The sequence below is a fragment of the Ambystoma mexicanum genome, chromosome 1p (genome assembly GCF_040938575.1).
Source record: "Ambystoma mexicanum isolate Mex_15411 chromosome 1p, UKY_AmexF1_1, whole genome shotgun sequence".
Classification (NCBI taxonomy): domain Eukaryota; kingdom Metazoa; phylum Chordata; class Amphibia; order Caudata; family Ambystomatidae; genus Ambystoma; species Ambystoma mexicanum.
The window spans coordinates 1,473,991,961-1,474,012,678 of NC_090921.1; the positions used below are offsets into that span (position 1 = coordinate 1,473,991,961).

General features: G+C 42.6%; 19 non-coding genes across 19 annotated transcripts; all 19 read left to right on the forward strand.

Annotated features, from left to right (window-relative positions):
* Positions 1 to 254: 254 nt before the first annotated feature.
* Positions 255 to 328, forward strand: TRNAI-AAU (transfer RNA isoleucine (anticodon AAU)). Its single transcript has one exon. It is a non-coding gene; the product is annotated as a tRNA-Ile (tRNA).
* Positions 329 to 2,120: 1,792 nt separating this feature from the next.
* TRNAI-AAU (transfer RNA isoleucine (anticodon AAU)) lies at positions 2,121 to 2,194 on the forward strand. The gene has a single exon. It is a non-coding gene; the product is annotated as a tRNA-Ile (tRNA).
* Positions 2,195 to 2,919: 725 nt separating this feature from the next.
* On the forward strand, positions 2,920 to 2,993 carry TRNAI-AAU (transfer RNA isoleucine (anticodon AAU)). The gene has a single exon. It is a non-coding gene; the product is annotated as a tRNA-Ile (tRNA).
* A 1,054-nt stretch (positions 2,994 to 4,047) lies between these two features.
* Positions 4,048 to 4,121, forward strand: TRNAI-AAU (transfer RNA isoleucine (anticodon AAU)). Its single transcript has one exon. It is a non-coding gene; the product is annotated as a tRNA-Ile (tRNA).
* Positions 4,122 to 5,580: 1,459 nt separating this feature from the next.
* TRNAI-AAU (transfer RNA isoleucine (anticodon AAU)) lies at positions 5,581 to 5,654 on the forward strand. The gene has a single exon. It is a non-coding gene; the product is annotated as a tRNA-Ile (tRNA).
* Positions 5,655 to 6,379: 725 nt separating this feature from the next.
* TRNAI-AAU (transfer RNA isoleucine (anticodon AAU)) lies at positions 6,380 to 6,453 on the forward strand. Its single transcript has one exon. It is a non-coding gene; the product is annotated as a tRNA-Ile (tRNA).
* A 1,347-nt stretch (positions 6,454 to 7,800) lies between these two features.
* On the forward strand, positions 7,801 to 7,874 carry TRNAI-AAU (transfer RNA isoleucine (anticodon AAU)). The gene has a single exon. It is a non-coding gene; the product is annotated as a tRNA-Ile (tRNA).
* Positions 7,875 to 10,056: 2,182 nt separating this feature from the next.
* On the forward strand, positions 10,057 to 10,130 carry TRNAI-AAU (transfer RNA isoleucine (anticodon AAU)). Its single transcript has one exon. It is a non-coding gene; the product is annotated as a tRNA-Ile (tRNA).
* A 723-nt stretch (positions 10,131 to 10,853) lies between these two features.
* TRNAI-AAU (transfer RNA isoleucine (anticodon AAU)) lies at positions 10,854 to 10,927 on the forward strand. The gene has a single exon. It is a non-coding gene; the product is annotated as a tRNA-Ile (tRNA).
* A 2,182-nt stretch (positions 10,928 to 13,109) lies between these two features.
* On the forward strand, positions 13,110 to 13,183 carry TRNAI-AAU (transfer RNA isoleucine (anticodon AAU)). Its single transcript has one exon. It is a non-coding gene; the product is annotated as a tRNA-Ile (tRNA).
* Positions 13,184 to 13,906: 723 nt separating this feature from the next.
* On the forward strand, positions 13,907 to 13,980 carry TRNAI-AAU (transfer RNA isoleucine (anticodon AAU)). The gene has a single exon. It is a non-coding gene; the product is annotated as a tRNA-Ile (tRNA).
* A 725-nt stretch (positions 13,981 to 14,705) lies between these two features.
* Positions 14,706 to 14,779, forward strand: TRNAI-AAU (transfer RNA isoleucine (anticodon AAU)). Its single transcript has one exon. It is a non-coding gene; the product is annotated as a tRNA-Ile (tRNA).
* A 723-nt stretch (positions 14,780 to 15,502) lies between these two features.
* TRNAI-AAU (transfer RNA isoleucine (anticodon AAU)) lies at positions 15,503 to 15,576 on the forward strand. The gene has a single exon. It is a non-coding gene; the product is annotated as a tRNA-Ile (tRNA).
* Positions 15,577 to 15,713: 137 nt separating this feature from the next.
* On the forward strand, positions 15,714 to 15,787 carry TRNAI-AAU (transfer RNA isoleucine (anticodon AAU)). Its single transcript has one exon. It is a non-coding gene; the product is annotated as a tRNA-Ile (tRNA).
* Positions 15,788 to 16,841: 1,054 nt separating this feature from the next.
* Positions 16,842 to 16,915, forward strand: TRNAI-AAU (transfer RNA isoleucine (anticodon AAU)). Its single transcript has one exon. It is a non-coding gene; the product is annotated as a tRNA-Ile (tRNA).
* Positions 16,916 to 17,919: 1,004 nt separating this feature from the next.
* On the forward strand, positions 17,920 to 17,993 carry TRNAI-AAU (transfer RNA isoleucine (anticodon AAU)). Its single transcript has one exon. It is a non-coding gene; the product is annotated as a tRNA-Ile (tRNA).
* Positions 17,994 to 18,717: 724 nt separating this feature from the next.
* TRNAI-AAU (transfer RNA isoleucine (anticodon AAU)) lies at positions 18,718 to 18,791 on the forward strand. The gene has a single exon. It is a non-coding gene; the product is annotated as a tRNA-Ile (tRNA).
* A 1,005-nt stretch (positions 18,792 to 19,796) lies between these two features.
* Positions 19,797 to 19,870, forward strand: TRNAI-AAU (transfer RNA isoleucine (anticodon AAU)). The gene has a single exon. It is a non-coding gene; the product is annotated as a tRNA-Ile (tRNA).
* Positions 19,871 to 20,596: 726 nt separating this feature from the next.
* Positions 20,597 to 20,670, forward strand: TRNAI-AAU (transfer RNA isoleucine (anticodon AAU)). The gene has a single exon. It is a non-coding gene; the product is annotated as a tRNA-Ile (tRNA).
* The last annotated feature ends 48 nt before the right edge of the window (positions 20,671 to 20,718 follow it).

Below are 20,718 nucleotides of genomic sequence, written 5' to 3' on the forward strand. Positions count from 1 at the left end.
GAAATGACCAATGAGATGCATTTAACCTTCTTTGTCCCAGTTCTACTTAAATGTGATGCAGGCTACAAGTCAGTTTGAAGATAATTGTCATATTCATGAATTTCCTTCAGATCACATGTAGTTTTTCTTTAGGTTGTTGTGAGGATAAGGGTTTTATGTGTGAATGAGTTAGGCATTTTTTTTCCAAGGGAAGAAAAAATCCCCCTGCAACTGGCCTCCCTCTTATGGTCCAGTCAGAAATATGCCTCTCAGCTGGCCGGTTAGCTCAGTTGGTTAGAGCGTGGTGCTAATAACGCCAAGGTCACGGGTTCGATCCCCGTTTTGGCCACTTTGTCATTTTGGGAAATATTTCTGCAGAAGGATGAGATTGATGCAGAATTGGCACTCACAGCTTTAGAGTTACTAACACAAGATTGCTAATTTGTTGGAAGCAGCTGTGCATATATAGTCACGGGTCAGTACTGCTGCGGACATAACCAATGTTGTTGTGAGGATAAGGGTTGTATTTGTGAATGAGTTAGGCATTTTCTTTCAAGGAAAGAAAACTCCCCCCTGCAACTGGCCTCCCTCCTATGCTCCAGTCAGAAGCATACTTTTTCTGACTGAGCATGGTGCTAATCACGCCAAGTTAGCGAATTTGATCCCAGTATTGGCCACTTTGTCAATTTGGGAAAAATGTCTGCAGAAGCATTAGATTGATGCAGAATTCCCACCCACAGCTTTAGATTTACTATGACAAGTTTGCTGTTTTGTTGAAAGCAGCAGTCCATAAATGGTCACAGGTCAGTACTGCTGTGGGAAATGACCAATGAGATGCATTTAACCTTCTTTGTCGCAGTACTACTTAAATGTGATGCAGGCCACAAGTCAGTTTGAAGATAATTGTAATATTCATGAATTTCCTTCAGATCACATGGAGTTTTTCTTTAGGTTGTTGTGAGGATAAGGGTTGTCTGTGTGAATGAGTTAGGCATTTTTTTTCCAAGGGAAGAAAAAATCCCCCTGCAACTGGCCTCCCTCTTATGCTCCAGTTAGAAATATGCCTCTCAGCTGGCCGATTAGCTCAGTTGGTTAGAGTAACGCCAAGGTCACGGGTTCGATCCCCGTATTGGCCACTTTGTCATTTTGGGAAATATTTCTGCAGAAGCATGAGATTGATGCAGAATTGGCACTCACAGCTTTAGAGTTACTAACACAGGATTGCTGTTTTGTTGGAAGCAGCTGTGCATACATAGTCACGGGTCAGTACTGCTGCGGACATAACCAATGTTGTTGTGAGGATAAGGGTTGTATTTGTGAATGAGTTAGGCATTTTCTTTCAAGGGAAGAAAACTCCCCCCTGCAACTGGCCTCCCTCCTATGCTCCAGTCAGAAGGCTTACTTTTTCTGACTGAGCATGGTGCTAATCACGCCAAGTTAGCGAATTTGATCCCAGTATTGGCCACTTTGTCAATTTGGGAAATATTTCTGCAGAAGGATGAGATTGATGCAGAATTGGCACTCACAGCTTTAGAGTTACTAACACAAGATTGCTGTTTTGTTGGAAGCAGCTCTGCATACATAGTCACGGGTCAGTACTACTGCGGACATAACCAATGTTGTTGTGAGGATAAGGGTTGTATTTGTGAATGAGTTAGGCATTTTCTTTCAAGGGAAGAAAACTCCCCCCTGCAACTGGCCTCCCTCCTATGCTCCAGTCAGAAGGCATACTTTTTCTGACTGAGCATGGTGCTAATCACGCCAAGTTAGCGAATTTGATCCCAGTATTGGCCACTTTGTCAATTTGGGAAATATTTCTGCAGAAGCATGAGATTGATGCAGAATTCCCACCCACAGCTTTAGATTTACTATGACAAGTTTGCTGTTTTGTTGGAAGCAGCAGTCCATAAATGGTCACAGGTCAGTACTGCTGTGGGAAATGACCAATGAGATGCATTTAACCTTCTTTGTCCCAGTTCTACTTAAATGTGATGCAGGCTACAAGTCAGTTTGAAGATAATTGTCATATTCATGAATTTCCTTCAGATCACATGTAGTTTTTCTTTAGGTTGTTGTGAGGATAAGGGTTTTATGTGTGAATGAGTCAGGCATTTTTTTCCAAGGGAAAAAGACTCTCAGCTGGCCGGTTAGCTCAGTTGGTTAGAGCGTGGTGCTAATAACGCCAAGGTCACGGGTTCGATCCCCGTATTGGCCACTTTGTCATTTTGGGAAATATTTCTGCAGAAGGATGAGATTGATGCAGAATTGGCACTCACAGCTTTAGAGTTACTAACACAAGATTGCTGTTTTGTTGGAAGCAGCTGTGCATACATAGTCACGGGTCAGTACTGCTGCGGACATAACCAATGTTGTTGTGAGGATAAGGGTTGTATTTGTGAATGAGTTAGGCATTTTCTTTCAAAGGAAGAAAACTCCCCCCTGCAACTGGCCTCCCTCCTATGCTCCAGTCAGAAGGCATACTTTTTCTGACTGAGCATGGTTCTAATCAAGCCAAGTTAGCGAATTTGATCCCAGTATTGGCCACTTTGTCAATTTGGGAAATATTTCTGCAGAAGCATGAGATTGATGCAGAATTCCCACCCACAGCTTTAGATTTACTATGACTAGTTTGCTGTTTTGTTGGAAGCAGCAGTCCATAAATGGTCACAGGTCAGTACTGCTGTGGGAAATGACCAATGAGATGCATTTAACCTTCTTTGTCCCAGTTCTACTTAATTGTGATGCAGGCTACAAGTCAGTTTGAAGATAATTGTCATATTCATGAATTTCCTTCAGATCACATGTAGTTTTTCTTTAGGTTGTTGTGAGGATAAGGGTTTTATGTGTGAATGAGTTAGGCATTTTTTTTCCAAGGGAAGAAAAAATCCCCCTGCAACTGGCCTCCCTCTTATGGTCCAGTCAGAAATATTCCTCTCAGCTGGCCGGTTAGCTCAGTTGGTTAGAGCGCGGTGCTAATAACGCCAAGGTCACGGGTTCGATCCCCGTATTGGCCACTTTGTCATTTTGGGAAATATTTCTGCAGAAGCATGAGATTGATGCAGAATTGGCACTCACAGCTTTAGAGTTACTAACACAAGATTGCTGTTTTGTTGGAAGCAGCTGTGCATACATAGTCACGGGTAAGTACTGCTGCGGACATAACCAATGTTGTTGTGAGGATAAGGGTTGTATTTGTGAATGAGTTAGGCATTTTCTTTCAAGGGAAGAAAACTCCCCCCTGCAACTGGCCTCCCTCCTATGCTCCAGTCAGAAGGCTTACTTTTTCTGACTGAGCATGGTGCTAATCACGCCAAGTTAGCGAATTTGATCCCAGTATTGGCCACTTTGTCAATTTGGGAAATATTTCTGCAGAAGGATGAGATTGATGCAGAATTGGCACTCACAGCTTTAGAGTTACTAACACAAGATTGCTGTTTTGTTGGAAGCAGCTGTGCATACATAGTCACGGGTCAGTACTGCTGCGGACATAACCAATGTTGTTGTGAGGATAAGGGTTGTATTTGTGAATGAGTTAGGCATTTTCTTTCAAAGGAAGAAAACTCCCCCCTGCAACTGGCCTCCCTCCTATGCTCCAGTCAGAAGGCATACTTTTTCTGACTGAGCATGGTGCTAATCAAGCCAAGTTAGCGAATTTGATCCCAGTATTGGCCACTTTGTCAATTTGGGAAATATTTCTGTAGAAGCATGTGATTGATGCAGAATTCCCACCCACAGCTTTAGATTTACTATGACTAGTTTGCTGTTTTGTTGGAAGCAGCAGTCCATAAATGGTCACAGGTCAGTACTGCTGTGGGAAATGACCAATGAGATGCATTTAACCTTCTTTGTCCCAGTTCTACTTAAATGTGATGCAGCCTACAAGTCAGTTTGAAGATAATTGTCATATTCATGAATTTCCTTCAGATCACATGTAGTTTTTCTTTAGGTTGTTGTGAGGATAAGGGTTTTATGTGTGAATGAGTTAGGCATTTTTTTTCCAAGGGAAGAAAAAATCCCCCTGCAACTGGCCTCCCTCTTATGGTCCAGTCAGAAATATGCCTCTCAGCTGGCCGGTTAGCTCAGTTGGTTAGAGCGTGGTGCTAATAACGCCAAGGTCACGGGTTCGATCCCCGTATTGGCCACTTTGTCATTTTGGGAAATATTTCTGCAGAAGGATGAGATTGATGCAGAATTGGCACTCACAGCTTTAGAGTTACTAACACAAGATTGCTATTTTGTTGGAAGCAGCTGTGCATACATAGTCACGGGTCAGTACTGCTGCGGACATAACCAATGTTGTGAGGATAAGGGTTGTATTTGTGAATGAGTTAGGCATTTTCTTTCAAGGAAAGAAAACTCCCCCCTGCATCTGGCCTCCCTCCTATGCTCCAGTCAGAAGCATACTTTTTCTGACTGAGCATGGTGCTAATCACGCCAAGTTAGCGAATTTGATCCCAGTATTGGCCACTTTGTCAATTTGGGAAAAATGTCTGCAGAAGCATTAGATTGATGCAGAATTCCCACCCACAGCTTTAGATTTACTATGACAAGTTTGCTGTTTTGTTGGAAGCAGCAGTCCATAAATGGTCACAGGTCAGTACTGCTGTGGGAAATGACCAATGAGATGCATTTAACCTTCTTTGTCGCAGTACTACTTAAATGTGATGCAGGCCACAAGTCAGTTTGAAGATAATTGTAATATTCATGAATTTCCTTCAGATCACATGGAGTTTTTCTTTAAGTTGTTGTGAGGATAAGGGTTGTCTGTGTGAATGAGTTAGGCATTTTTTTTCCAAGGGAAGAAAAAATCCCCCTGCAACTGGCCTCCCTCTTATGCTCCAGTTAGAAATATGCCTGTTAGCTCAGTTGGTTAGAGCGTGGTGCTAATAACGCCAAGGTCACGGGTTCGATCCCCGTATTGCCCACTTTGTCATTTTGGGAAATATTTCTGCAGAAGCATGAGATTGATGCAGAATTGGCACTCACAGCTTTAGAGTTACTAACACAAGATTGCTGTTTTGTTGAAAGCAGCTCTGCATACATAGTCACGGGTCAGTACTACTGCGGACATAACCAATGTTGTTGTGAGGATAAGGGTTGTATTTGTGAATGAGTTAGGCATTTTCTTTCAAGGGAAGAAAACTCCCCCCTGCAACTGGCCTCCCTCCTATGCTCCAGTCAGAAGGCATACTTTTTCTGACTGAGCATGGTGCTAATCATGCCAAGTTAGCGAATTTGATCCCAGTATTGGCCACTTTGTCAATTTGGGAAATATTTCTGCAGAAGCATGAGATTGATGCAGAATTCCCACCCACAGCTTTAGATTTACTATGACAAGTTTGCTGTTTTGTTGGAAGCAGCAGTCCATAAATGGTCACAGGTCAGTACTGCTGTGGGAAATGACCAATGAGATGCATTTAACCTTCTTTGTCCCAGTTCTACTTAAATGTGATGCAGGATACAAGTCAGTTTGAAGATAATTGTCATATTCATGAATTTCCTTCCGATCACATGTAGTTTTTCTTTAGGTTGTTGTGAGGATAAGGGTTTTATGTTTGAATGAGTTAGGCATTTTTTTCCAAGGGAAAAAGACTCTCAGCTGGCTGGTTAGCTCAGTTGGTTAGAGCGTGGTGCTAATAACGCCAAGGTCACGGGTTCGATCCCCGTATTGGCCACTTTGTCATTTTGGGAAATATTTCTGCAGAAGGATGAGATTGATGCAGAATTGGCACTCACAGCTTTAGAGTTACTAACACAAGATTGCTGTTTTGTTGGAAGCAGCTGTGCATACATAGTCACGGGTCAGTACTGCTGCGGACATAACCAATGTTGTTGTGAGGATAAGGGTTGTATTTGTGAATGAGTTAGGCATTTTCTTTCAAAGGAAGAAAACTCCCCCCTGCAACTGGCCTCCCTCCTTTGCTCCAGTCAGAAGGCATACTTTTTCTGACTGAGCATGGTTCTAATCAAGCCAAGTTAGCGAATTTGATCCCAGTATTGGCCACTTTGTCAATTTGGGAAATATTTCTGCAGAAGCATGAGATTGATGCAGAATTCCCACCCACAGCTTTAGATTTACTATGACTAGTTTGCTGTTTTGTTGGAAGCAGCAGTCCATAAATGGTCACAGGTCAGTACTGCTGTGGGAAATGACCAATGAGATGCATTTAACCTTCTTTGTCCCAGTTCTACTTAAATGTGATGCAGGCTACAAGTCAGTTTGAAGATAATTGTCATATTCATGAATTTCCTTCAGATCACATGTAGTTTTTCTTTAGGTTGTTGTGAGGATAAGGGTTTTATGTGTGAATGAGTTAGGCATTTTTTTTCCAAGGGAAGAAAAAATCCCCCTGCAACTGGCCTCCCTCTTATGGTCCAGTCAGAAATATTCATCTCAGTTGGCCGGTTAGCTCAGTTGGTTAGAGCGTGGTGCTAATAACGCCAAGGTCACGGGTTCGATCCCCGTATTGGCCACTTTGTCATTTTGGGAAATATTTCTGCAGAAGGATGAGATTGATGCAGAATTGGCACTCACAGCTTTAGAGTTACTAACACAAGATTGCTGTTTTGTTGGAAGCAGCTGTGCATACATAGTCACGGGTCAGTACTGCTGCGGACATAACCAATGTTGTTGTGAGGATAAGGGTTGTATTTGTGAATGAGTTAGGCATTTTCTTTCAAGGAAAGAAAACTCCCCCCTGCAACTGGCCTCCCTCCTATGCTCCAGTCAGAAGGCATACTTTTTCTGACTGAGCATGGTGCTAATCACGCCAAGTTAGCGAATTTGATCCCAGTATTGGCCACTTTGTCAATTTGGGAAAAATGTCTGCAGAAGCATTAGAACCTTCTTTGTCCCAGTTCTACTTAAATGTGATGCAGGATACAAGTCAGTTTGAAGATAATTGTCATATTCATGAATTTCCTTCAGATCACATGTAGTTTTTCTTTAGGTTGTTGTGAGGATAAAGGTTTTATGTGTGAATGAGTTAGGCATTTTTTTCCAAGGGAAAAAGACTCTCAGCTCTCCGGTTAGCTCAGTTGGTTAGAGCGTGGTGCTAATAACACCAAGGTCACGGGTTCGATCCCCGTATTGGCCACTTTGTCATTTTGGGAAATATTTCTGCAGAAGGATGAGATTGATGCAGAATTGGCACTCACAGCTTTAGAGTTACTAACACAAGATTGCTGTTTTGTTGGAAGCAGCTGTGCATACATAGTCACGGGTCAGTACTGCTGCGGACATAACCAATGTTGTTGTGAGGATAAGGGTTGTATTTGTGAATGAGTTAGGCATTTTCTTTCAAGGAAAGAAAACTCCCCCCTGCAACTGGCCTCCCTCCTATGCTCCAGTCAGAAGCATACTTTTTCTGACTGAGCATGGTGCTAATCACGCCAAGTTAGCGAATTTGATCCCAGTATTGGCCACTTTGTCAATTTGGGAAAAATGTCTGCAGAAGCATTAGATTGATGCAGAATTCCCACCCACAGCTTTAGATTTACTATGACAAGTTTGCTGTTTTGTTGGAAGCAGCAGTCCATAAATGGTCACAGGTCAGTACTGCTGTGGGAAATGACCAATGAGATGCATTTAACCTTCTTTGTCACAGTACTACTTAAATGTGATGCAGGCCACAAGTCAGTTTGAAGATAATTGTAATATTCATGAATTTCCTTCAGATCACATGGAGTTTTTCTTTAGGTTGTTGTGAGGATAAGGGTTGTCTGTGTGAATGAGTTAGGCATTTTTTTTCCAAGGGAAGAAAAAATCCCCCTGCAACTGGCCTCCCTCTTATGCTCCAGTTAGAAATATATCTCTCAGCTGGCCGGTTAGCTCAGTTGGTTAGAGCGTGGTGCTAATAACGCCAAGGTCACGGGTTCGATCCCCGTATTGGCCACTTTGTCATTTTGGGAAATATTTCTGCAGAAGCATGAGATTGATGCAGAATTGGCACTCACAGCTTTAGAGTTACTAACACAAGATTGCTGTTTTGTTGGAAGCAGCTGTGCATACATAGTCACGGGTCAGTACTGCTGCGGACATAACCAATGTTGTTGTGAGGATAAGGGTTGTATTTGTGAATGAGTTAGGCATTTTCTTTCAAGGGAAGAAAACTCCCCCCTGCAACTGGCTTCCCTCCTATGCTCCAGTCAGAAGGCTTACTTTTTCTGACTGAGCATGGTGCTAATCACGCCAAGTTAGCGAATTTGATCCCAGTATTGGCCACTTTGTCAATTTGGGAAATATTTCTGCAGAAGGATGAGATTGATGCAGAATTGGCACTCACAGCTTTAGAGTTACTAACACAAGATTGCTGTTTTGTTGGAAGCAGCTCTGCATACATAGTCACGGGTCAGTACTACTGCGGACATAACCAATGTTGTTGTGAGGATAAGGGTTGTATTTGTGAATGAGTTAGGCATTTTCTTTCAAAGGAAGAAAACTCCCCCCTGCAACTGGCCTCCCTCCTATGCTCCAGTCAGAAGGCATACTTTTTCTGACTGAGCATGGTTCTAATCAAGCCAAGTTAGCGAATTTGATCCCAGTATTGGCCACTTTGTCAATTTGGGAAATATTTCTGCAGAAGCATGAGATTGATGCAGAATTCCCACCCACAGCTTTAGATTTACTATGACTAGTTTGCTGTTTTGTTGGAAGCAGCAGTCCATAAATGGTCACAGGTCAGTACTGCTGTGGGAAATGACCAATGAGATGCATTTAACCTTCTTTGTCCCAGTTCTACTTAAATGTGATGCAGGCTACAAGTCAGTTTGAAGATAATTGTCATATTCATGAATTTCCTTCAGATCACATGTAGTTTTTCTTTAGGTTGTTGTGAGGATAAGGGTTTTATGTGTGAATGAGTTAGGCATTTTTTTTCCAAGGGAAGAAGAAATCCCCCTGCAACTGGCCTCCCTCTTATGGTCCAGTCAGAAATATTCCTCTCAGCTGGCCGGTTAGCTCAGTTGGTTAGAGCATGGTGCTAATAATGCCAAGGTCACAGGTTCGATCCCCGTATTGGCCACTTTATCATTTTGTGAAATATTTCTGCAGAAGGATGAGATTGATGCAGAATTGGCACTCACAGCTTTAGAGTTACTAACACAAGATTGCTGTTTTGTTGGAAGCAGCTGTGCATACATAGTCACGGGTCAATACTGCTGCGGGACATAACCAATGTTGTTGTGAGGATAAGGGTTGTATTTGTGAATGAGTTAGGCATTTTCTTTCAAGGAAAGAAAACTCCCCCCTGCAACTGGCCTCCCTCCTATGCTCCAGTCAGAAGCATACTTTTTCTGACTGAGCATGGTGCTAATCACGCCAAGTTAGCGAATTTGATCCCAGTATTGGCCACTTTGTCAATTTGGGAAATATTTCTGCAGAAGGATGAGATTGATGCAGAATTGGCACTCACAGCTTTAGAGTTACTAACACAAGATTGCTGTTTTGTTGGAAGCAGCTGTGCATACATATTCACGGGTCAGTACTGCTGCAGACATAACCAATGTTGTTGTGAGGATAAGGGTTGTATTTGTGAATGAGTTAGGCATTTTCTTTCAAAGGAAGAAAACTCCCCCCTGCAACTGGCCTCCCTCCTATGCTCCAGTCAGAAGGCATACTTTTTCTGACTGAGCATGGTTCTAATCAAGCCAAGTTAGCGAATTTGATCCCAGTATTGGCCACTTTGTCAATTTGGGAAATATTTCTGCAGAAGCATGAGATTGATGCAGAATTCCCACCCACAGCTTTAGATTTACTATGACTAGTTTGCTGTTTTGTTGGAAGCAGCAGTCCATAAATGGTCACAGGTCAGTACTGCTGTGGGAAATGACCAATGAGATGCATTTAACCTTCTTTGTCCCAGTTCTACTTAAATGTGATGCAGGCTACAAGTCAGTTTGAAGATAATTGTCATATTCATGAATTTCCTTCAGATCACATGTAGTTTTTCTTTAGGTTGTTGTGAGGATAAGGGTTTTATGTGTGAATGAGTTAGGCATTTTTTTTCCAAGGGAAGAAAAAATCCCCCTGCAACTGGCCTCCCTCTTATGGTCCAGTCAGAAATATTCCTCTCAGCTGGCTGGTTAGCTCAGTTGGTTAGAGCGTGGTGCTAATAACACCAAGGTCACGGGTTCGATCCCCGTATTGGCCACTTTGTCATTTTGGGAAATATTTCTGCAGAAGGATGAGATTGATGCAGAATTGGCACTCACAGCTTTAGAGTTACTAACACAAGATTGCTGTTTTGCTGGAAGCAGCTGTGCATACATAGTCACGGGTCAGTACTGCTGCGGACATAACCAATGTTGTTGTGAGGATAAGGGTTGTATTTGTGAATGAGTTAGGCATTTTCTTTCAAGGAAAGAAACTCCCCCCTGCAACTGGCCTCCCTCCTATGCTCCAGTCAGAAGCATACTTTTTCTGACTGAGCATGGTGCTAATCACGCCAAGTTAGCGAATTTGATCCCAGTATTGGCCACTTTGTCAATTTGGGAAAAATGTCTGCAGAAGCATTAGATTGATGCAGAATTCCCACCCACAGCTTTAGATTTACTATGACAAGTTTGCTGTTTTGTTGGAAGCAGCAGTCCATAAATGGTCACAGGTCAGTACTGCTGTGGGAAATGACCAATGAGATGCATTTAACCTTCTTTGTCCCAGTTCTACTTAAATGTGATGCAGGCTACAAGTCAGTTTGAAGATTATTGTCATATTCATGAATTTCCTTCAGATCACATGTAGTTTTTCTTTAGGTTGTTGTGAGGATAAGGGTTTTATGTGTGAATGACTTAGGCATTTTTTTTCCAAGGGAAGAAAAAATCCCCCTGCAACTGGCCTCCCTCTAATGCTCCAGTCAGAAACAGGACTCTCAGCTGGTCGGTTAGCTCAGTTGGTTAGAGCGTGGTGCTAATAACGCCAAGGTCACGGGTTCGATCCCCGTATTGGCCACTTTGTCATTTTGGGAAATATTTCTGCAGAAGCATGAGATTGATGCAGAATTGGCACTCACAGCTTTAGAGTTACTAACACAAGATTGCTGTTTTGTTGGAAGCAGCTGTGCATACATAGTCACGGGTCAGTACTGCTGCGGACATAACCAATGTTGTTGTGAGGATAAGGGTTGTATTTGTGAATGAGTTAGGCATTTTCTTTCAAGGGAAGAAAACTCCCCCCTGCAACTGGCTTCCCTCCTATGCTCCAGTCAGAAGGCTTACTTTTTCTGACTGAGCATGGTGCTAATCACGCCAAGTTAGCGAATTTGATCCCAGTATTGGCCACTTTGTCAATTTGGGAAATATTTCTGCAGAAGGATGAGATTGATGCAGAATTGGCACTCACAGCTTTAGAGTTACTAACACAAGATTGCTGTTTTGTTGGAAGCAGCTCTGCATACATAGTCACGGGTCAGTACTACTGCGGACATAACCAATGTTGTTGTGAGGATAAGGGTTGTATTTGTGAATGAGTTAGGCATTTTCTTTCAAAGGAAGAAAACTCCCCCCTGCAACTGGCCTCCCTCCTATGCTCCAGTCAGAAGGCATACTTTTTCTGACTGAGCATGGTTCTAATCAAGCCAAGTTAGCGAATTTGATCCCAGTATTGGCCACTTTGTCAATTTGGGAAATATTTCTGCAGAAGCATGAGATTGATGCAGAATTCCCACCCACAGCTTTAGATTTACTATGACTAGTTTGCTGTTTTGTTGGAAGCAGCAGTCCATAAATGGTCACAGGTCAGTACTGCTGTGGGAAATGACCAATGAGATGCATTTAACCTTCTTTGTCCCAGTTCTACTTAAATGTGATGCAGGCTACAAGTCAGTTTGAAGATAATTGTCATATTCATGAATTTCCTTCAGATCACATGTAGTTTTTCTTTAGGTTGTTGTGAGGATAAGGGTTTTATGTGTGAATGAGTTAGGCATTTTTTTTCCAAGGGAAGAAGAAATCCCCCTGCAACTGGCCTCCCTCTTATGGTCCAGTCAGAAATATTCCTCTCAGCTGGCCGGTTAGCTCAGTTGGTTAGAGCATGGTGCTAATAATGCCAAGGTCACAGGTTCGATCCCCGTATTGGCCACTTTATCATTTTGTGAAATATTTCTGCAGAAGGATGAGATTGATGCAGAATTGGCACTCACAGCTTTAGAGTTACTAACACAAGATTGCTGTTTTGTTGGAAGCAGCTGTGCATACATAGTCACGGGTCAATACTGCTGCGGGACATAACCAATGTTGTTGTGAGGATAAGGGTTGTATTTGTGAATGAGTTAGGCATTTTCTTTCAAGGAAAGAAAACTCCCCCCTGCAACTGGCCTCCCTCCTATGCTCCAGTCAGAAGCATACTTTTTCTGACTGAGCATGGTGCTAATCACGCCAAGTTAGCGAATTTGATCCCAGTATTGGCCACTTTGTCAATTTGGGAAATATTTCTGCAGAAGGATGAGATTGATGCAGAATTGGCACTCACAGCTTTAGAGTTACTAACACAAGATTGCTGTTTTGTTGGAAGCAGCTGTGCATACATATTCACGGGTCAGTACTGCTGCAGACATAACCAATGTTGTTGTGAGGATAAGGGTTGTATTTGTGAATGAGTTAGGCATTTTCTTTCAAAGGAAGAAAACTCCCCCCTGCAACTGGCCTCCCTCCTATGCTCCAGTCAGAAGGCATACTTTTTCTGACTGAGCATGGTTCTAATCAAGCCAAGTTAGCGAATTTGATCCCAGTATTGGCCACTTTGTCAATTTGGGAAATATTTCTGCAGAAGCATGAGATTGATGCAGAATTCCCACCCACAGCTTTAGATTTACTATGACTAGTTTGCTGTTTTGTTGGAAGCAGCAGTCCATAAATGGTCACAGGTCAGTACTGCTGTGGGAAATGACCAATGAGATGCATTTAACCTTCTTTGTCCCAGTTCTACTTAAATGTGATGCAGGCTACAAGTCAGTTTGAAGATAATTGTCATATTCATGAATTTCCTTCAGATCACATGTAGTTTTTCTTTAGGTTGTTGTGAGGATAAGGGTTTTATGTGTGAATGAGTTAGGCATTTTTTTTCCAAGGGAAGAAAAAATCCCCCTGCAACTGGCCTCCCTCTTATGGTCCAGTCAGAAATATTCCTCTCAGCTGGCTGGTTAGCTCAGTTGGTTAGAGCGTGGTGCTAATAACACCAAGGTCACGGGTTCGATCCCCGTATTGGCCACTTTGTCATTTTGGGAAATATTTCTGCAGAAGGATGAGATTGATGCAGAATTGGCACTCACAGCTTTAGAGTTACTAACACAAGATTGCTGTTTTGCTGGAAGCAGCTGTGCATACATAGTCACGGGTCAGTACTGCTGCGGACATAACCAATGTTGTTGTGAGGATAAGGGTTGTATTTGTGAATGAGTTAGGCATTTTCTTTCAAGGAAAGAAACTCCCCCCTGCAACTGGCCTCCCTCCTATGCTCCAGTCAGAAGCATACTTTTTCTGACTGAGCATGGTGCTAATCACGCCAAGTTAGCGAATTTGATCCCAGTATTGGCCACTTTGTCAATTTGGGAAAAATGTCTGCAGAAGCATTAGATTGATGCAGAATTCCCACCCACAGCTTTAGATTTACTATGACAAGTTTGCTGTTTTGTTGGAAGCAGCAGTCCATAAATGGTCACAGGTCAGTACTGCTGTGGGAAATGACCAATGAGATGCATTTAACCTTCTTTGTCCCAGTTCTACTTAAATGTGATGCAGGCTACAAGTCAGTTTGAAGATTATTGTCATATTCATGAATTTCCTTCAGATCACATGTAGTTTTTCTTTAGGTTGTTGTGAGGATAAGGGTTTTATGTGTGAATGAGTTAGGCATTTTTTTTCCAAGGGAAGAAAAAATCCCCCTGCAACTGGCCTCCCTCTTATGGTCCAGTCAGAAATATGCCTCTCAGCTGGCTGGTTAGCTCAGTTGGTTAGAGCGTGGTGCTAATAACGCCAAGGTCATGGGTTCGATCCCCGTATTGGCCACTTTGTCATTTTGGGAAATATTTCTGCAGAAGCATGAGATTGATGCAGAATTGGCACTCACAGCTTTAGAGTTACTAACACAAGATTGCTGTTTTGTTGGAAGCAGCTGTGCATACATAGTCACGGGTCAGTACTGCTGCGGACATAACCAATGTTGTTGTGAGGATAAGGGTTGTATTTGTGAATGAGTTAGGCATTTTCTTTCAAGGGAAGAAAACTCCCCCCTGCAACTGGCCTCCCTCCTATGCTCCAGTCAGAAGGCTTACTTTTTCTGACTGAGCATGGTGCTAATCACGCCAAGTTAGCGAATTTGATCCCAGTATTGGCCACTTTGTCAATTTGGGAAATATTTCTGCAGAAGGATGAGATTGATGCAGAATTCCCACCCACAGCTTTAGATTTACTATGACTAGTTTGCTGTTTTGTTGGAAGCAGCAGTCCATAAATGGTCACAGGTCAGTACTGCTGTGGGAAATGACCAATGAGATGCATTTAACCTTCTTTGTCCCAGTTCTACTTAAATGTGATGCAGGCTACAAGTCAGTTTGAAGATAATTGTCATATTCATGAATTTCCTTCAGATCACATGTAGTTTTTCTTTAGGTTGTTGTGAGGATAAGGGTTTTATGTGTGAATGAGTTAGGCATTTTTTTTCCAAGGGAAGAAAAAATCCCCCTGCAACTGGCCTCCCTTTTATGGTCCAGTCAGAAATATTCCTCTCAGCTGGCCGGTTAGCTCAGTTGGTTAGAGCGTGGTGCTAATAACACCAAGGTCATGGGTTCGATCCCCGTATTGGCCACTTTGTCATTTTGGGAAATATTTCTGCAGAAGGATGAGATTGATGCAGAATTGGCACTCACAGCTTTAGAGTTACTAACACAAGATTGCTGTTTTGTTGGAAGCAGCTGTGCATACATAGTCACGGGTCAGTACTGCTGCGGACATAACCAATGTTGTTGTGAGGATAAGGGTTGTATTTGTGAATGAGTTAGGCATTTTCTTTCAAGGAAAGAAACTCCCCCCTGCAACTGGCCTCCCTCCTATGCTCCATTCAGAAGCATACTTTTTCTGACTGAGCATGGTGCTAATCACGCCAAGTTAGCGAATTTGATCCCAGTATTGGCCACTTTGTCAATTTGGGAAAAATGTCTGCAGAAGCATTAGATTGATGCAGAATTCCCACCCACAGCTTTAGATTTACTATGACAAGTTTGCTGTTTTGTTGGAAGCAGCAGTCCATAAATGGTCACAGGTCAGTACTGCTGTGGGAAATGACCAATGAGATGCATTTAACCTTCTTTGTCCCAGTTCTACTTAAATGTGATGCAGGCTACAAGTCAGTTTGAAGATAATTGTCATATTCATGAATTTCCTTCAGATCACATGTAGTTTTTCTTTAGGTTGTTGTGAGGATAAGGGTTTTATGTGTGAATGAGTTAGGCATTTTTTTTCCAAGGGAAGAAGAAATCCCCCTGCAACTGGCCTCCCTCTTATGGTCCAGTCAGAAATATTCCTCTCAGCTGGCTGGTTAGCTCAGTTGGTTAGAGCATGGTGCTAATAATGCCAAGGTCACGGGTTCGATCCCCGTATTGGCCACTTTATCATTTTGGGAAATATTTCTGCAGAAGGATGAGATTGATGCAGAATTGGCACTCACAGCTTTAGAGTTACTAACACAAGATTGCTGTTTTGTTGGAAGCAGCTGTGCATACATAGAAATATGCCTCTCAGCTGGCTGGTTAGCTCAGTTGGTTAGAGCGTGGTGCTAATAACGCCAAGGTCACGGGTTCGATCCCCGTATTGGCCACTTTGTCATTTTGGGAAATATTTCTGCAGAAGCATGAGATTGATGCAGAATTGGCACTCACAGCTTTAGAGTTACTAACACAAGATTGCTGTTTTGTTGGAAGCAGCTGTGCATACATAGTCACGGGTCAGTACTGCTGCGGACATAACCAATGTTGTTGTGAGGATAAGGGTTGTATTTGTGAATGAGTTAGGCATTTTCTTTCAAGGGAAGAAAACTCCCCCCTGCAACTGGCCTCCCTCCTATGCTCCAGTTAGAAGGCTTACTTTTTTTGACTGAGCATGGTGCTAATCACGCCAAGTTAGCGAATTTGATCCCAGTATTGGCCACTTTGTCAATTTGGGAAATATTTCTGCAGAAGGATGAGATTGATGCAGAATTGGCACTCACAGCTTTAGAGTTACTAACACAAGATTGCTGTTTTGTTGGAAGCAGCTCTGCAAACATAGTCACGGGTCAGTACTACTGCGGACATAACCAATGTTGTTGTGAGGATAAGGGTTGTATTTGTGAATGAGTTAGGCATTTTCTTTCAAAGGAAGAAAACTCCCCCCTGCAACTGGCCTCCCTCCTATGCTCCAGTCAGAAGGCATACTTTTTCTGACTGAGCATGGTTCTAATCAAGCCAAGTTAGCGAATTTGATCCCAGTATTGGCCACTTTGTCAATTTGGGAAATATTTCTGCAGAAGCATGAGATTGATGCAGAATTCCCACCCACAGCTTTAGATTTACTATGACTAGTTTGCTGTTTTGTTGGAAGTAGCAGTCCATAAATGGTCACAGGTCAGTACTGCTGTGGGAAATGACCAATGAGATGCATTTAACCTTCTTTGTCCCAGTTCTACTTAAATGTGATGCAGGCTACAAGTCAGTTTGAAGATAATTGTCATATTCATGAATTTCCTTCAGATCACATGTAGTTTTTCTTTAGGTTGTTGTGAGGATAAGGGTTTTATGTGTGAATGAGTTAGGCATTTTTTTTCCAAGGGAAGAAGAAATCCCCCTGCAACTGGCCTCCCTCTTATGGTCCAGTCAGAAATATTCCTCTCAGCTGGCCGGTTAGCTCAGTTGGTTAGAGCATGGTGCTAATAATGCCAAGGTCACGGGTTCGATCCCCGTATTGGCCACTTTATCATTTTGGGAAATATTTCTGCAGAAGGATGAGATTGATGCAGAATTGGCACTCACAGCTTTAGAGTTACTAACACAAGATTGCTGTTTTGTTGGAAGCAGCTGTGCATACATAGTCACGGGTCAATACTGCTGCGGACATAACCAATGTTGTTGTGAGGATAAGGGTTGTATTTGTGAATGAGTTAGGCATTTTCTTTCAAGGAAAGAAAACTCACCCCTGCAACTGGCCTCCCTCCTATGCTCCAGTCAGAAGCATACTTTTTCTGACTGAGCATGGTGCTAATCACGCCAAGTTAGCGAATTTGATCCCAGTATTGGCCACTTTGTCAATTTGGGAAATATTTCTGCAGAAGGATGAGATTGATGCAGAATTGGCACTCACAGCTTTAGAGTTACTAACACAAGATTGCTGTTTTGTTGGAAGCAGCTCTGCATACATAGTCACGGGTCAGTACTACTGCGGACATAACCAATGTTGTTGTGAGGATAAGGGTTGTATTTGTGAATGAGTTAGGCATTTTCTTTCAAGGGAAGAAAACTCCCCCCTGCAACTGGCCTCCCTCCTATGCTCCAGTCAGAAGGCATACTTTTTCTGACTGAGCATGGTGCTAATCACGCCAAGTTAGCGAATTTGATCCCAGTATTGGCCACTTTGTCAATTTGGGAAATATTTCTGCAGAAGCATGAGATTGATGCAGAATTCCCACCCACAGCTTTAGATTTACTATGACAAGTTTGCTGTTTTGTTGGAAGCAGCAGTCCATAAATGGTCACAGGTCAGTACTGCTGTGGGAAATGACCAATGAGATGCATTTAACCTTCTTTGTCCCAGTTCTACTTAAATGTGATGCAGGATACAAGTCAGTTTGAAGATAATTGTCATATTCATGAATTTCCTTCAGATCACATGTAGTTTTTCTTTAGGTTGTTGTGAGGATAAGGGTTTTATGTGTGAATGAGTTAGGCATTTTTTTCCAAGGGAAAAAGACTCTCAGCTGGCCGGTTAGCTCAGTTGGTTAGAGCGTGGTGCTAATAACGCCAAGGTCACGGGTTCCATCCCCGTATTGGCCACTTTGTCATTTTGGGAAATATTTCTGCAGAAGGATGAGATTGATGCAGAATTGGCACTCACAGCTTTAGAGTTACTAACACAAGATTGCTGTTTTGTTGGAAGCAGCTGTGCATACATAGTCACGGGTCAGTACTGCTGCGGACATAACCAATGTTGTTGTGAGGATAAGGGTTGTATTTGTGAATGAGTTAGGCATTTTCTTTCAAAGGAAGAAAACTCCCCCCTGCAACTGGCCTCCCTCCTATGCTCCAGTCAGAAGCAGACTTTTTCTGACTGAGCATGGTGCTAATCACGCCAAGTTAGCGAATTTGATCCCAGTATTGGCCACTTTGTCAATTTGGGAAAAATGTCTGCAGAAGCATTAGATTGATGCAGAATTCCCACCCACAGCTTTAGATTTACTATGACAAGTTTGCTGTTTTGTTGGAAGCAGCAGTCCATAAATGGTCACAGGTCAGTACTGCTGTGGGAAATGACCAATGAGATGCATTTAACCTTCTTTGTCGCAGTACTACTTAAATGTGATGCAGGCTACAAGTCAGTTTGAAGATAATTGTAATATTCATGAATTTCCTTCAGATCACATGTAGTTTTTCTTTAGGTTGTTGTGAGGATAAGGGTTTTATGTGTGAATGAGTTAGGCATTTTTTTTCCAAGGGAAGAAAAAATCCACCTGCAACTGGCCTCCCTCTTATGGTCCAGTCAGAAATATTCCTCTCAGCTGGCCGGTTAGCTCAGTTGGTTAGAGCGTGGTGCTAATAACGCCAAGGTCACGGGTTCGATCCCCGTATTGGCCACTTTGTCATTTTGGGAAATATTTCTGCAGAAGCATGAGATTGATGCAGAATTGGCACTCACAGCTTTAGAGTTACTAACACAAGATTGCTGTTTTGTTGGAAGCAGCTGTGCATACATAGTCACGGGTCAGTACTGCTGCGGACATAACCAATGTTGTTGTGAGGATAAGGGTTGTATTTGTGAATGAGTTAGGCATTTTCTTTCAAGGGAAGAAAACTCCCCCCTGCAACTGGCCTCCCTCCTATGCTCCAGTCAGAAGGCTGACTTTTTCTGACTGAGCATGGTGCTAATCACGCCAAGTTAGCGAATTTGATCCCAGTATTGGCCACTTTGTCAATTTGGGAAATATTTCTGCAGAAGGATGAGATTGATGCAGAATTGGCACTCACAGCTTTAGAGTTACTAACACAAGATTGCTGTTTTGTTGGAAGCAGCTCTGCATACATAGTCACGGGTCAGTACTACTGCGGACATAACCAATGTTGTTGTGAGGATAAGGGTTGTATTTGTGAATGAGTTAGGCATTTTCTTTCAAGGGAAGAAAACTCCCCCCTGCAACTGGCCTCCCTCCTATGCTCCAGTCAGAAGGCATACTTTTTCTGACTGAGCATGGTGCTAATCACGCCAAGTTAGCGAATTTGATCCCAGTATTGGCCACTTTGTCAATTTGGGAAATATTTCTGCAGAAGCATGAGATTGATGCAGAATTCCCACCCACAGCTTTAGATTTACTATGACAAGTTTGCTGTTTTGTTGGAAGCAGCAGTCCATAAATGGTCACAGGTCAGTACTGCTGTGGGAAATGACCAATGAGATGCATTTAACCTTCTTTGTCCCAGTTCTACTTAAATGTGATGCAGGATACAAGTCAGTTTGAAGATAATTGTCATATTCATGAATTTCCTTCAGATCACATGTAGTTTTTCTTTAGGTTGTTGTGAGGATAAGGGTTTTATGTGTGAATGAGTTAGGCATTTTTTTCCAAGGGAAAAAGACTCTCAGCTGGCCGGTTAGCTCAGTTGGTTAGAGCGTGGTGCTAATAACGCCAAGATCACGGGTTCGATCCCCGTATTGGCCACTTTGTCATTTTGGGAAATATTTCTGCAGAAGGATGAGATTGATGCAGAATTGGCACTCACAGCTTTAGAGTTACTAACACAAGATTGCTGTTTTGTTGGAAGCAGCTGTGCATACATAGTCACGGGTCAGTACTGCTGCGGACATAACCAATGTTGTTGTGAGGATAAGGGTTGTATTTGTGAATGAGTTAGGCATTTTCTTTCAAAGGAAGAAAGCTCCCCCCCTGCAACTGGCCTCCCTCCTATGCTCCAGTCAGAAGGCATACTTTTTCTGACTGAGCATGGTTCTAATCAAGCCAAGTTAGCGAATTTGATCCCAGTATTGGCCACTTTGTCAATTTGGGAAATATTTCTGCAGAAGCATGAGATTGATGCAGAATTCCCACCCACAGCTTTAGATTTACTATGACTAGTTTGCTGTTTTGTTGGAAGCAGCAGTCCATAAATGGTCACAGGTCAGTACTGCTGTGGGAAATGACCAATGAGATGCATTTAACCTTCTTTGTCCCAGTTCTACTTAAATGTGATGCAGGCTACAAGTCAGTTTGAAGATAATTGTCATATTCATGAATTTCCTTCAGATCACATGTAGTTTTTCTTTAGGTTGTTGTGAGGATAAGGGTTTTATGTGTGAATGAGTTAGGCATTTTTTTTCCAAGGGAAGAAAAAATCCCCCTGCAACTGGCCTCCCTCTTATGGTCCAGTCAGAAATATTCCTCTCAGCTGGCCGGTTAGCTCAGTTGGTTAGAGCGTGGTGCTAATAACGCCAAGGTCACGGGTTCGATCCCCGTATCGGCCACTTTGTCATTTTGGGAAATATTTCTGCAGAAGGATGAGATTGATGCAG